This window comes from Crinia signifera, chromosome 1, assembly GCF_055691185.1.
Source record: "Crinia signifera chromosome 1, ASM5569118v1, whole genome shotgun sequence".
Lineage (NCBI taxonomy): Eukaryota > Metazoa > Chordata > Amphibia > Anura > Myobatrachidae > Crinia > Crinia signifera.
The window spans coordinates 19,649,707-19,662,684 of record NC_139217.1 but is presented as its reverse complement, the minus strand read 5'-3'; positions in this window follow the sequence as shown (position 1 = coordinate 19,662,684).

Here is a 12,978-nt window from a genome sequence, read left to right as displayed (position 1 = left end):
ACATATGTTAGTAACTGAGGCTATGATTGCTATATGCTCACTACAGTAGACACATGTTAGTAACGGAGGCTATGATTGCTATATGCTCACTACAGTAGACATATGTTAGTAACTGAGGCTATGATTGCTATATGCTCACTACAGTAGACATATGTTAGTAACTGAGGCTATGATTGCTATATGCTCACTACAGTAGAGGTATGTAAGTGACTGATGCTATGATTGCTATATGCTCACTACAGTAGACATATGTTAGTAACTGAGGCTATGATTGCTATATGCTCACTACAGTAGACACATGTTAGTAACTGAGGCTATGATTGCTATATGCTCACTACAGTAGACATATGTTAGTAACTGAAGCTATGATTGCTATATGCTCACTACATTATACACATGTTAGTAACTGAGGCTATGATTGCTATATGCTCACTACAGTAGACATATGTTAGTAACTGAGGCTATGACTGCTATATGCTCATTACAGTAGACACATGTTAGTAACTGAGGCAATGATTGCTGTATGCTCACTACAATAGATATATGTTAGTAACTGAGGCTATGATTGCTATATGCTCACTACAGTAGACATATGTTAGTAACTGAGGCTATGATTGCTATATGCTCACTACAGTAGACACATGTTAGTAATTGAGGCTATGATTGCTATATGCTCACTACAGTAGACACATGTTAGAAACTGAAACACCAAAAGACAATAAAGAGAGCGCACTAGTTTTTAATATATATTTTTTTATCTAAATATACATATAACACATAAATAAAACAATTAAAAACAATTGATAGTCAGCATTTCTATAGATGATGTTTCAATTAAATCAATGGTATAACTTTTATGATGGATTTGGTAACACATTCCCTTGCTTTTTGTTAATCACTTTTGATTAATTGATGAGATCAGTTCACATATCTCTAAAGATTTGTATAGCTCAGTTCCCATTTAAGTGTGACAGTTCATGTGCCGTAATTGGATTTAGTTGCATATAAAAGTTCCATTAAATATTTACCATAGCCCACATTAAGTGGGGTGACGCCAGCGAGGAATGATGTTAGAACGGGAGATGTCTTCGTCCGCTACAACCGGCGGGGCTCTGTAATTAGAGCCTCCGTCAGGAGCAGGCAGTAAAGCTCCCGTCTCCTGCTTTCCTTTGGATGTCGGAATGAAGGAGGATGTCACACTGACCGGCCAGTTGTTGTAGCTCTGTGGAGTTCACCGCAGGTCACTCCCAGCGTGCGGCCAAAGTAGCAGTGGTCACAGGAGCCAGTTAGAGCAAAAGAGATGAAGCTGAAGTTGGGGGTGATGTAAAGATAATGCTGGTAGCAGAATTAAACGGCTTGACACATTTCTCTGTCCTGAATGGCTGACGGTTTCCTCAGACCCGATGGAGTGATTCCAATGTCTGAGTGCAGACTGATGGACTGTCCAGCCCCATTTAAATAGGGGTGTGAGCGTGACATCATTTCCTGTATACCTATTAGGATTTATTATGCTTTTAAAGCATTCCCTTTTTCTTATAATCAAAATGAATTAGTTCTATATGGAGCGCTATATGTGCGGTATAGGAGGTTGAATTTCAAGCCAGTTAGTATTCACATATATAGTAATAGAGTATAATGATAATGCCGTGCTGGCGGGCGTGCATGAGTTCCGGCATGCGTTCCACCTCCTACAGCTTCCTAATCCGTCTCTAGGATCTCTTTCCTGTAATGAACATTTATTGTGTAATTTCGCACTTAAAAGGTGGTGGTCAACTAGCGCGCTCTATATCTATCTCTATATCTCTCTCATATATATATATATATATATATATATATATATATATATATATATATATATATATATATATATATAAGTTTGGTTTGTATGCCGGCACTCCGTTGCTGACAAATGATGGACGCCCGGTGCCCTCCTCGAAAATTACCCACTGTGTAATGGGCTTTATGTAAAGTGACCAGGGTGGCGGCACTCACGTACGGGTTGAACAAACGACACATAGTCTTGGTTGTGAACAACGTTTCAAAGCTACATTGGCTTTTTCGTCAGGATAAATGTGCAATACAAAAAACATACCTTATATAATGTGCATCACCCTTGTGCTCAAATGAGGGATGCCGCTGCAGACGTAGTAACGCCTCTTGCAATGACGTCATGTGAATGTGCCCGTCACCATGGTGATTGAACATAAACGACGGATGCCTGGAGGTAAAATATGCAGTGAAAAGATTAATACAAACAGTCATATAAAATTGCAATATAGTTGCGTTTAAAATATGCGCAATATGGTGTATAAAGGTGCTGATTAAAACATAACCAGTGGAATGCAATGGTTTAAAGTACAAAGGAAAAGTATCTATGAAATGTTCATTGGACGTAAACCACTTTATGGGGGAACGTCGGGCGCTTGTGCGCTATGCTAGTATAATCTGAATACAAAGCAACAAGAATTATTAAAGGAAACTATACAAGCCGGCGTGTTCATTAAGGCCGTTTGGTGACAGAGTGCCGAGTTTGTGAATCCAACGTGATTAAGCTTGTAGCAATCTTCGGCCTCTGTTACCTCCCCTTCGTAGTGATGGAATCTGATCTATGATTCTATAGGACAGGGATGCCAGGTTATGTTTATGGGAAAGAAAATGTTTGGCTATTGGCTGGTCAGCTTTACCGTTAGCCAGAGCTGCTCTGATTGTGCTTCTGTGCCCTGCAATGCGTTCTTTAAACATACATTCCGTTTTCCCCACGTACCCTTTGCCACACGGAAAAGTTATAAGGTATATAACATATTTAGATGTACATGTTAAGCTGTGTTTTATGGGGATTCTTTTTCCTGTTAATGGATGAGGGAATGAGTCTCCCATGATCATTGCTCGACATGTGGTACAGTTAGCACATCGGAAGCAGACCTTCTTGTAAGTAATTCCTTTTGATTTTTGAGATGATACATCAGTTTTTACTAGGAGGTCTCTAAGGTTTGGACCTCTTTTATGGCAGTGCATAATGTTACTTAATTTCAACATAGGTAAATCTTTATCTGTGTTAATAATTGGCCACAGATTTTTAGAATGTTTTTTTACACTATCGCTGCTCGTATTATAACAGGTGACCCAAGGTATTCTATTGGGGTCTTGTTTTTTATTTTTGGAATTACTTAATAGCTGAGTTCTCGTTTGTTTGAGTGCTTTGGTGCGTTGTTGTTTTAAAGATTCTATTTGATAGCCTATGTTCAAAATTTTTTTAGTAAGGTCTTCTAGCTGCAAGTCGCGCTGTTTTTCATCGCTATTAATCCGACAGCAGCGTAGAAATTGTGAGTAGGGGAGACTAAGGACCAACGATTTTGGATGGAAGCTAGATGCCAACAGCATGTTGTTTCTGTCTGTTGGTTTTATGCAACGGCGGATACAGGATAAAATGACAGGGGGGGCACCATGATAAAAGAGGGTTTAGGTGGGGGAGGGGCAGTGTTAGTGGTGCCAGTGTACATGCTAAGAGAGCGGCAGATAGAGGGTGGGAATGGGACTAAAAATAGGCCCTGGCAGTTAAAGTACGCAGGCCCACCATGGTGACAAATGTGAAGGATGTAATTGTGCGTGCGCCTAAGGCGCGCTACTGAAAAGTGGCCACTCAACAGGGGGTGTGTCCTTGAGTGTAGTGTACAACACCATATACAACTTCTACACATTATGCAACAAAATACTACACCCCATTATACTTGCCCCTTACACATGATGCCAAATGGAATGAGCCAAAATTCACATAATGCCACACGGAATGAGCCAAAATTCACATAAAGCCACACGGATTGAGCCAGGATTCACATAATGCCACACAGATTAAGCCAAAATTCACAATACGCTTCATAAACAGGGACATTGTCCACCAAAGGCGCGCATTAAACATTTACACCATAATGTCCATTGCACGTTAAGTTACACGCTATTATGTCCATTATGTATTATGCCAAACACCATAATGCCTATTAAAAATTATGCTACATAAGTGCTGCTTATCTACATGCTCATTGCCAAGGGTTCCATGCTCATTGCCAGAGGTTCCATGCTTGTTGCCATGTGGGATTACATGCTCATTGCCAAGGGGGAATACATGCTCGCGGTAAACGGGGACAGCTGCCGCCAGGCAGAAGTGATAGCAACTGACAGTGGCAGAGCCTGGCTGTATTCAGAGCACTGCAGGTCCCGGCTATTTGAAAAAATACCCCTTTCACACCAGAAAATGCATTCCCAGGTTGGCCCCTTTTACACCAGCCTAGTCCCTGCATTTTCTGGTGTGAGGGGGAGAGAAAACCACCCTTCCCCCCTTTAACCAGTTATCTAATTTAACCGGCTATATCTTCAGAACCAACTGACCCATTTGAGACAAATATCATATTGTAGAACTTTTGAGTGGGCTTTGAATGATTTTGGTCCAGTGAAACTGGAACGTTTGGTTCCAGAGTAATCTGCCCTCAAAGAACATGAACAGCCATGAAATTACATTTCAAAAATAAAAAAATTGGTTTACATTCAATATCTCTGAAACCAATTGACCGATATGGACCGGCCTGGTATCATATTGAAGGCCCAGCGATTTGGAATGGAATGAGATCAACCACAAGCTTCTGCGATGCCAGGGGGGGAACTGGCAGCCGCCGGAACCGGGTGGGGGGTCGGAATTGACGGGTCCCATATTATCCTATGGGGAAAAAAACGTTACAGCTTTGCCAGGCGATATCTCCGGTTCCCGGGAGGCTAGAAACACGGGGCTGGGCTCGTTGAAAATCCCTGGTCCTCAGCTACAAAATTAATGACAGGGGGGGCATGTGCCCGGGTGCCCCCCCCCCTGAATCCGCCACTGGTTTTACGTACATTGTGGTCAATAATTTATTGTTGGACTTGGTGATTAATACATCAAGATAGTGGATTTGGGTTTGACTGCTCTCATATGTAAATTTTATGGGATGTACACTTGTATTATGCTTTTCTAGCAATCCTGTGAGAGTCTCTAATGGTCCTGACCATAGAATTAGGAGGTCATCTATATATCTCTGGAATAAAAAGAGATGCTTAGAGATCTCCGGGTCACTATAGAATAACTCCCTTTCAACTGAGAATATGTAGCTATTGGCTAGCGATGGTGCGACAGCAGATCCCATCACTCACCCCGCTGTTTGTAGCCAGTATTCATTGTTGAAGTAAAAATAATTTTTAGTTAGAGTCAATTCTAGTAGTGTGATGAAAAGATTAATATCAGGTCCTGTGTAAGCACTGTTATTAACTAATAACTGTCTTACCGCCTGCATACCTGCTCCATGGGGGATGCAGGTGTACAGGCTTTTTACATCCACTGTAACGAGCCATAGATCGGGAGGTAAAGTAGGTAATGTATCAAGGAGTTGCAACAAGGTGGTAGTATCTTTTAAAAAAGTTTTCTCTCTCTGTACACAGGGTTGTAAAAAGCTATCTAAGTAGATAGCAATGGGCTGATACAGGGATCCGCGGGCGGATATGATTGGCCGTCCCGGGGGTTTACTGACAGACTTGTGTACTTTTGGTACTGTGTACAATAAAGGAGTGATTGGAAAGTCAACAGTTAAAGCATTTTTAATTTCAATCGTGATAAGTCCAGCGTCATGGGCCATAGATAAGACTTTGTCCAGTTCTTTCTTGAAAAAGTTAATGGGGTCTCCTCGTAGTTTGACATATGTCGACATGTCGGCCAATTGTGAGTAAATCTCTTCCTTATATTCTGTCATGTTTTGGATGGTAATTGAGCCGCCTTTATCCGACGGACGGATAACTATATTTTCGTCTTCACTTAAGGCCTGCAGTGCTTGCTTCTCTGCCAGAGATAAACTGGATCGACATGGGGGAGAGTCTTTCATGTCTTTTAAGACATTTTGTTTTATTATCCGGGACTTATCACGATTGAAATTAAAAATGCTTTAACTGTTGACTTTCCAATCACTCCTTTATTGTACACAGTACCAAAAGTACACAAGTCTGTCAGTAAACCCCCGGGACGGCCAATCATATCCTCCCGCGGATCCCTGTATCAGCCCATTGCTATCTACTTAGATAGCTTTTTACAACCCTGTGTACAGAGAGAGAAAACTTTTTTAAAAGATACTACCACCTTGTTGCAACTCCTTGATACATTACCTACTTTACCTCCCGATCTATGGCTCGTTACAGTGGATGTAAAAAGCCTGTACACCTGCATCCCCCATGGAGCAGGTATGCAGGCGGTAAGACAGTTATTAGTTAATAACAGTGCTTACACAGGACCTGATATTAATCTTTTCATCACACTACTAGAATTGACTCTAACTAAAAATTATTTTTACTTCAACAATGAATACTGGCTACAAACAGCGGGGTGTGCGATGGGATCTGCTGTCGCACCATCGCTAGCCAATAGCTACATGTTCTCAGTCGAAAGGGAGTTATTCTATAGTGACCCGGAGATCTCTAAGCATCTCTTTTTATTCCAGAGATATATAGATGACCTCCTAATTCTATGGTCAGGACCATTAGAGACTCTCACAGGATTGCTAGAAAAGCATAATGCAAGCGTACATCCCGTAAAATTTACATATGAGAGCAGTCAAACCCAAATCCACTATCTTGATGTATTAATCACCAAGTCCAACAATAAATTATTGACCACAATGTACGTAAAACCAACAGACAGAAACAACATGCTGTTGGCATCTAGCTTCCATCCAAAATCGTTGGTCCTTAGTCTCCCCTACTCACAATTTCTACGCTGCTGTCGGATTAATAGCGATGAAAAACAGCGCGACTTGCAGCTAGAAGACCTTACTAACATTTTTTTGAACAGAGGCTATATAATAGAATCTTTAAAACAACAACGCACCAAAGCACTCAAACAAACGAGAACTCAGCTATTAAGTAATTCCAAAAATAAAAAACAAGACCCCAATAGAATACCTTGGGTCACCTGTTATAATACGAGCAGCGATAGTGTAAAAAAACATTCTAAAAATCTGTGGCCAATTATTAACACAGATAAAGATTTACCTATGTTGAAATTAAGTAACATTATGCACTGCCATAAAAGAGGTCCAAACCTTAGAGACCTCCTAGTAAAAACTGATGTATCATCTCAAAAATCAAAAGGAATTACTTACAACAAGAAGGGCTGCTTCCGATGTGCTAACTGTACCACATGTCGAGCAATGATCATGGGAGACTCATTCCCTCATCCATTAACAGGAAAAAAGAATCCCCATGAAACACTGCTTAACATGTACATCTAAATATGTTATATACCTTATAACTTGTCCGTGTGGCAAAGGGTACGTGGGGAAAACGGAATGTATGTTTAAAGAACGCAATGCAGGGCACAGAAGCACAATCAGAGCAGCTCTGGCTAACGGTAAAGCTGACCAGCCAGTAGCCAAACATTTTCTTTCCCATAAACATAACCTGGCATCCCTGTCCTATAGAATCATAGATCAGATTCCATCACTACGAAGGGGAGGTAACAGAGGCCAAAGATTGCTACAAGCTGAATCACGTTGGATTCACAAACTCGTCACTCTGTCACCAAACGGCCTTAATGAACACGCCGGCTTGTATAGTTTCCTTTAATAATTCTTGTTACTTTGTATACAGATTATACTAGCATAGCGCACGAGCGCCCGACGTTCCCCCATAAAGTGGTTTACGTCCAATGAACATTTTATAGATACTTTTCCTTTGTACTTTAAACCATTGCATTCCACTGGTTATGTTTCAATCAGCACCTTTATACACCATATTGCGCATATTTTAAACGCAACTATATTGCAATTTTATATGATTGTTTGTATTAATCTTTTCACTGCATATTTTACCTCCAGGCATCCGTAGTTTATGTTCAATCACCATGGTGACTGGCACATTCACATGACGTCATTGCAAGAGGCGTTACTACGTCTGCAGCGGCGTCCCTCATTTGAGCACAAGGGTGATGCACATTATATAAGGTATGTTTTTTGTATTGCACATTTATCCTGACGAAAAAGCCAATGTAGCTTTGAAACGTTGTTCACAACCAAGACTCTGTGTCGTTTGTTCAACCCGTCCGTGAGTGCCGCCACCCTGGTCACTATATATATATATATATATATAGATATATATATATATATATCTATATATATATATATAGATATATATATATATATATATATCTATATATCTATATATATGGGGGGTATGACTGGCACTCCGTAATCCAATAAGTCCAATGACCGGGGTGCAGCTGCCAAACAAATGGATACAGGGGGGGTGGGCGGCACTCACGCGGATTTGCACAAATAAAGCACTACCAGACAGGTAATGAAGTCGACGTTTCGGACGTCACTCCTTTATCAAGACGAGAACAACACATAAATGACAAGTACATACCTATATACCACAAGCAAGTGAGCGACTTCCAATCGGTGCTCTCCAGGAGGTGTGTGTCGGATCCCCGCACGCTTCCGGGTTGCCCCGTACTTCCGGTATCGGCACAGTGCGTCATCACGCCCTGCCGTCTCCCCAGTGTGTATCAGGGTTGCCTGGCAACTAGCCTCCGAGTCGCACCGCAATTCTGGAAGAAGGAAAACAAAATCAAATGAATGTTACAGTGAAAAACACCAAGCGGCACAGACGGGTGTATCCCAGCAAGGCAAAAGTCAATTAGCAGATACAGTTTACAAAAAGATATTAAGCGAGAACTGTTCGTTCAGACCTTTAGGTCTCATGGTCTCTAACTTATGTATCCAATACATCTCTAATTGTAACAGTTTTTTGTGACGGTCCCCACCCCGAGGGTCAAGGGGGACATGATCAATAATCACGTAGCGCAGGCTGGCGAGGCTATGTTTTTCAAGAGCAAAGTGCCTCGCAACGGGTTGGTCATTATCGTTTCTATTGATAGCGGCTCTGATCGCAGAGCGATGGAGTGCTATCCGCTCGCGAAAAGTTCTCACAGTTTTTCCCACGTAGCACTTACCACAGGGACATTTAATCATATATACAACATGAGTACTTAAACAGGTGACCGGGTGTCTAATTTTAAATTTGGTGCCAGAATGGGGGTGGCAGAAAAATTTAGTATTAGACATTCCGCTGCATGTCGTGCAGCCCAAGCAGGTATAACATCCTCCTTCTTTGATGCGTGTATGTGGAGGTGGGGGGATTGTTATTTGGGACATTGAATCCTACAAACGAGAGGTTTATTCTCAATTACATGATGTGGCAACCTATGAAAAACTACGGACTGACCCGACGACCGTGTATAAAGTGGAATTAGACCTTGTATTGGAGAATGCTTTCAGAAAAGAGTGGATATCTGAGTCAACCAAAAAGTTTTTGACCACTGATTACCCTAAAACTCCACTATTATATTGCCTCCCCAAGGTCCACAAAAATCTTGAAACCCCACCGGGACGCCCCATCATTGCGGCACGTGAGTCGTTATACTCACCCATTTCTAAATGGCTTGACTTTTATCTACAACCATGTATACAGAGGTTGCCGACATATCTACAGGACACAACTGATTTACTCATAAAATTGCGAGATTTTCAACTTCCTCCACCTGGCCTATGGCTATGCTCACTTGATATATGTAGTCTATACACTAGCATCCCACATGCTGGGGGATTGGCAGCCATTAAAAGTGTATTGGAATCTGACCCAGATTACAATGGTCCGGCCATTGAATTGTTTGTACAGCTCCTTGAACTCACCCTTACCAGGAACTTTTTTTGGTTTAATAAAGAATTCTTCCTTCAGCGAACGGGGTGTGCCATGGGTTCTCCTGTGGCACCCTCGTTCGCCAACGCCTATATGTACACCGTGGAACAGGACTTGTTCTTTAATCAACAGGTGGCCAATAAAATATTACTATATACAAGGTATATAGACGATGTCCTGCTGTTTTGGACAGGATCTGAACCAGAATTTATCAACTTGATGAGGGAGATTAACAACAAAGACTGTCCCATCAAGTTTACTTACAGCATGAGCCAATCTTCGATCCACTATTTGGATGTCCTGATTTCCATCCAGAATCAACAGATACAGACATCCATCTACTCTAAACCTACCGACCGCAACACACTGTTGTGCGCTCAAAGTCACCACCCACCAGCCCTTATCAGGGGTTTGCCCCTGTCCCAACTCATCCGGGTGAAACGGATTACCAATGATGATGGCAATCTTCAGAACCAGCTAGACAGCATGACCACTAAATTTAGACAGCGAGGATATGATGAAGCCACCCTGAAAAGGGCTAGAGCGAAAGTCGATGCCCGCACTAGGGAATCTCTCCTTATCAGAAAGAGTCCTGACCCTGACCAACTTAAAAATCGTTTTGGTTGGGTCAGAGGGTTTAATGATGCTGATAAAATCATCTCCGATACTTCTAGAACTTTATGGCCGGTCATTCAACAGGACAGGGACCTGGTGAAGTTAAAAAATTCGTCCATCATGTCTTGTTACAAGAGAGGCCGCAACATTCGTGATTGGGTGGTACGGACGGACATTGCCAAAAGAATCCCTCCACATACACGCATCAAAGAAGGAGGATGTTATACCTGCTTGGGCTGCACGACATGCAGCGGAATGTCTAATACTAAATTTTTCTGCCACCCCCATTCTGGCACCAAATTTAAAATTAGACACCCGGTCACCTGTTTAAGTACTCATGTTGTATATATGATTAAATGTCCCTGTGGTAAGTGCTACGTGGGAAAAACTGTGAGAACTTTTCGCGAGCGGATAGCACTCCATCGCTCTGCGATCAGAGCCGCTATCAATAGAAACGATAATGACCAACCCGTTGCGAGGCACTTTGCTCTTGAAAAACATAGCCTCGCCAGCCTGCGCTACGTGATTATTGATCATGTCCCCCTTGACCCTCGGGGTGGGGACCGTCACAAAAAACTGTTACAATTAGAGATGTATTGGATACATAAGTTAGAGACCATGAGACCTAAAGGTCTGAACGAACAGTTCTCGCTTAATATCTTTTTGTAAACTGTATCTGCTAATTGACTTTTGCCTTGCTGGGATACACCCGTCTGTGCCGCTTGGTGTTTTTCACTGTAACATTCATTTGATTTTGTTTTCCTTCTTCCAGAATTGCGGTGCGACTCGGAGGCTAGTTGCCAGGCAACCCTGATACACACTGGGGAGACGGCAGGGCGTGATGACGCACTGCGCCGATACCGGAAGTACGGGGCAACCCGGAAGCGTGCGGGGATCCGACACACACCTCCTGGAGAGCACCGATTGGAAGTCGCTCACTTGCTTGTGGTATATAGGTATGTACTTGTCATTTATGTGTTGTTCTCGTCTTGATAAAGGAGTGACGTCCGAAACGTCGACTTCATTACCTGTCTGGTAGTGCTTTATTTGTGCAAATCCACGTGAGTGCCGCCCACCCCCCCTGTATATCTATATATATATATATATATATATATATATATATATATATATATATATATATATATATATCAGTGTGGTGGGCGGCACTCCACACTGGTATGCTATCCCTGAAAGGAGCTTTGGAGGGCACCACAGCATTATATTTACATTGAATGGAGTGCCAGATCCTATACTATATATATATATATGGGAAGTGGGGGGTGATTGGGGTGCGCTACCTAGTATAGAAACTGTACCATCCAATAAAACATTACAATTTCAAAACAGAATACACATTTCTGAAATAGTGTTCTTGTATTTGAGGATGCTCCCAATGAATAAGCTCAGTCCATCTCTGGGTAAATAGTTCTTTTATTGGTGAAGAAACCCGACGCATTTCGTCTCTAAGACTTCATCAGGGGTAAGAACCAATGGGTGAGTGGATTTTGTGTGGCTGGTCCTATTTGAAGTTTCTGCTGATCACAGCTGATGCAAATAAAATAAATATCACCAAGTCCTTCTTGATGGGCCTCAATTAAATGAAAATTTCTGAGTTGAGAGTCTAGTGTAGGTTCTTATCAAGAACAATATCAGGACGCTCTCTCTGCAGTAACCTCCTCGCTCTGCATTCAAAATGAGAATGAGCTCATTCTCATTTTGAATGCAGAGTGAGGAGGTTACTGCAGAGAGAGCGTCCTGATATTGTTCTTGATAAGAACCTACACTAGACTCTCAACTCAGAAATTTTCATTTAATTGAGGCCCATCAAGAAGGACTTGGTGATATTTATTTTATTTGCATCAGCTGTGATCAGCAGAAACTTCAAATAGGACCAGCCACACAAAATCCACTCACCCATTGGTTCTTACCCCTGATGAAGTCTTAGAGACGAAATGCGTCGGGTTTCTTCACCAATAAAAGAACTATTTACCCAGAGATGGACTGAGCTTATTCATTGGGAGCATCCTCAAATACAAGAACACTATTTCAGAAATGTGTATTCTGTTTTGAAATTGTAATGTTTTATTGGATGGTACAGTTTCTATACTAGGTAGCGCACCCCAATCACCCCCCACTTCCCTGATTACTACACCGTTCCTCACTAACAGGAGGAATTTTGGTGGTGCTGCACACACAACCCAGCGCAACTCAGAGTCAAAAACCCTTTCTTCTATATATATATATATATATATATATATATATATATACATATCAACGCATACAATCAACGCGATGGACCCGATTTTGTGTCAATCACCAGCTAATTTGCCGGTGAAAGACAAAATCGGGTTGATCGCGTCCATCGCGGCCCCTAATAAGGGGCCGTGATGCGACCGACAATTTTCCCATAGGGAATCATGTTAAATTTCTTTTAAAGTGAAAATCGGGTTGATCGTGTCGGTCGCGGCCCATTATAATGGGCCGCGATGCGCTCAACGCGATCAACCCGATTTTACATAGGTGACAATGTGAAATGGGCCAATATGGCCAATTTCACATTGAGTATGGTTAAAAATTATGTTTAATGCCCCCCCAATTGTT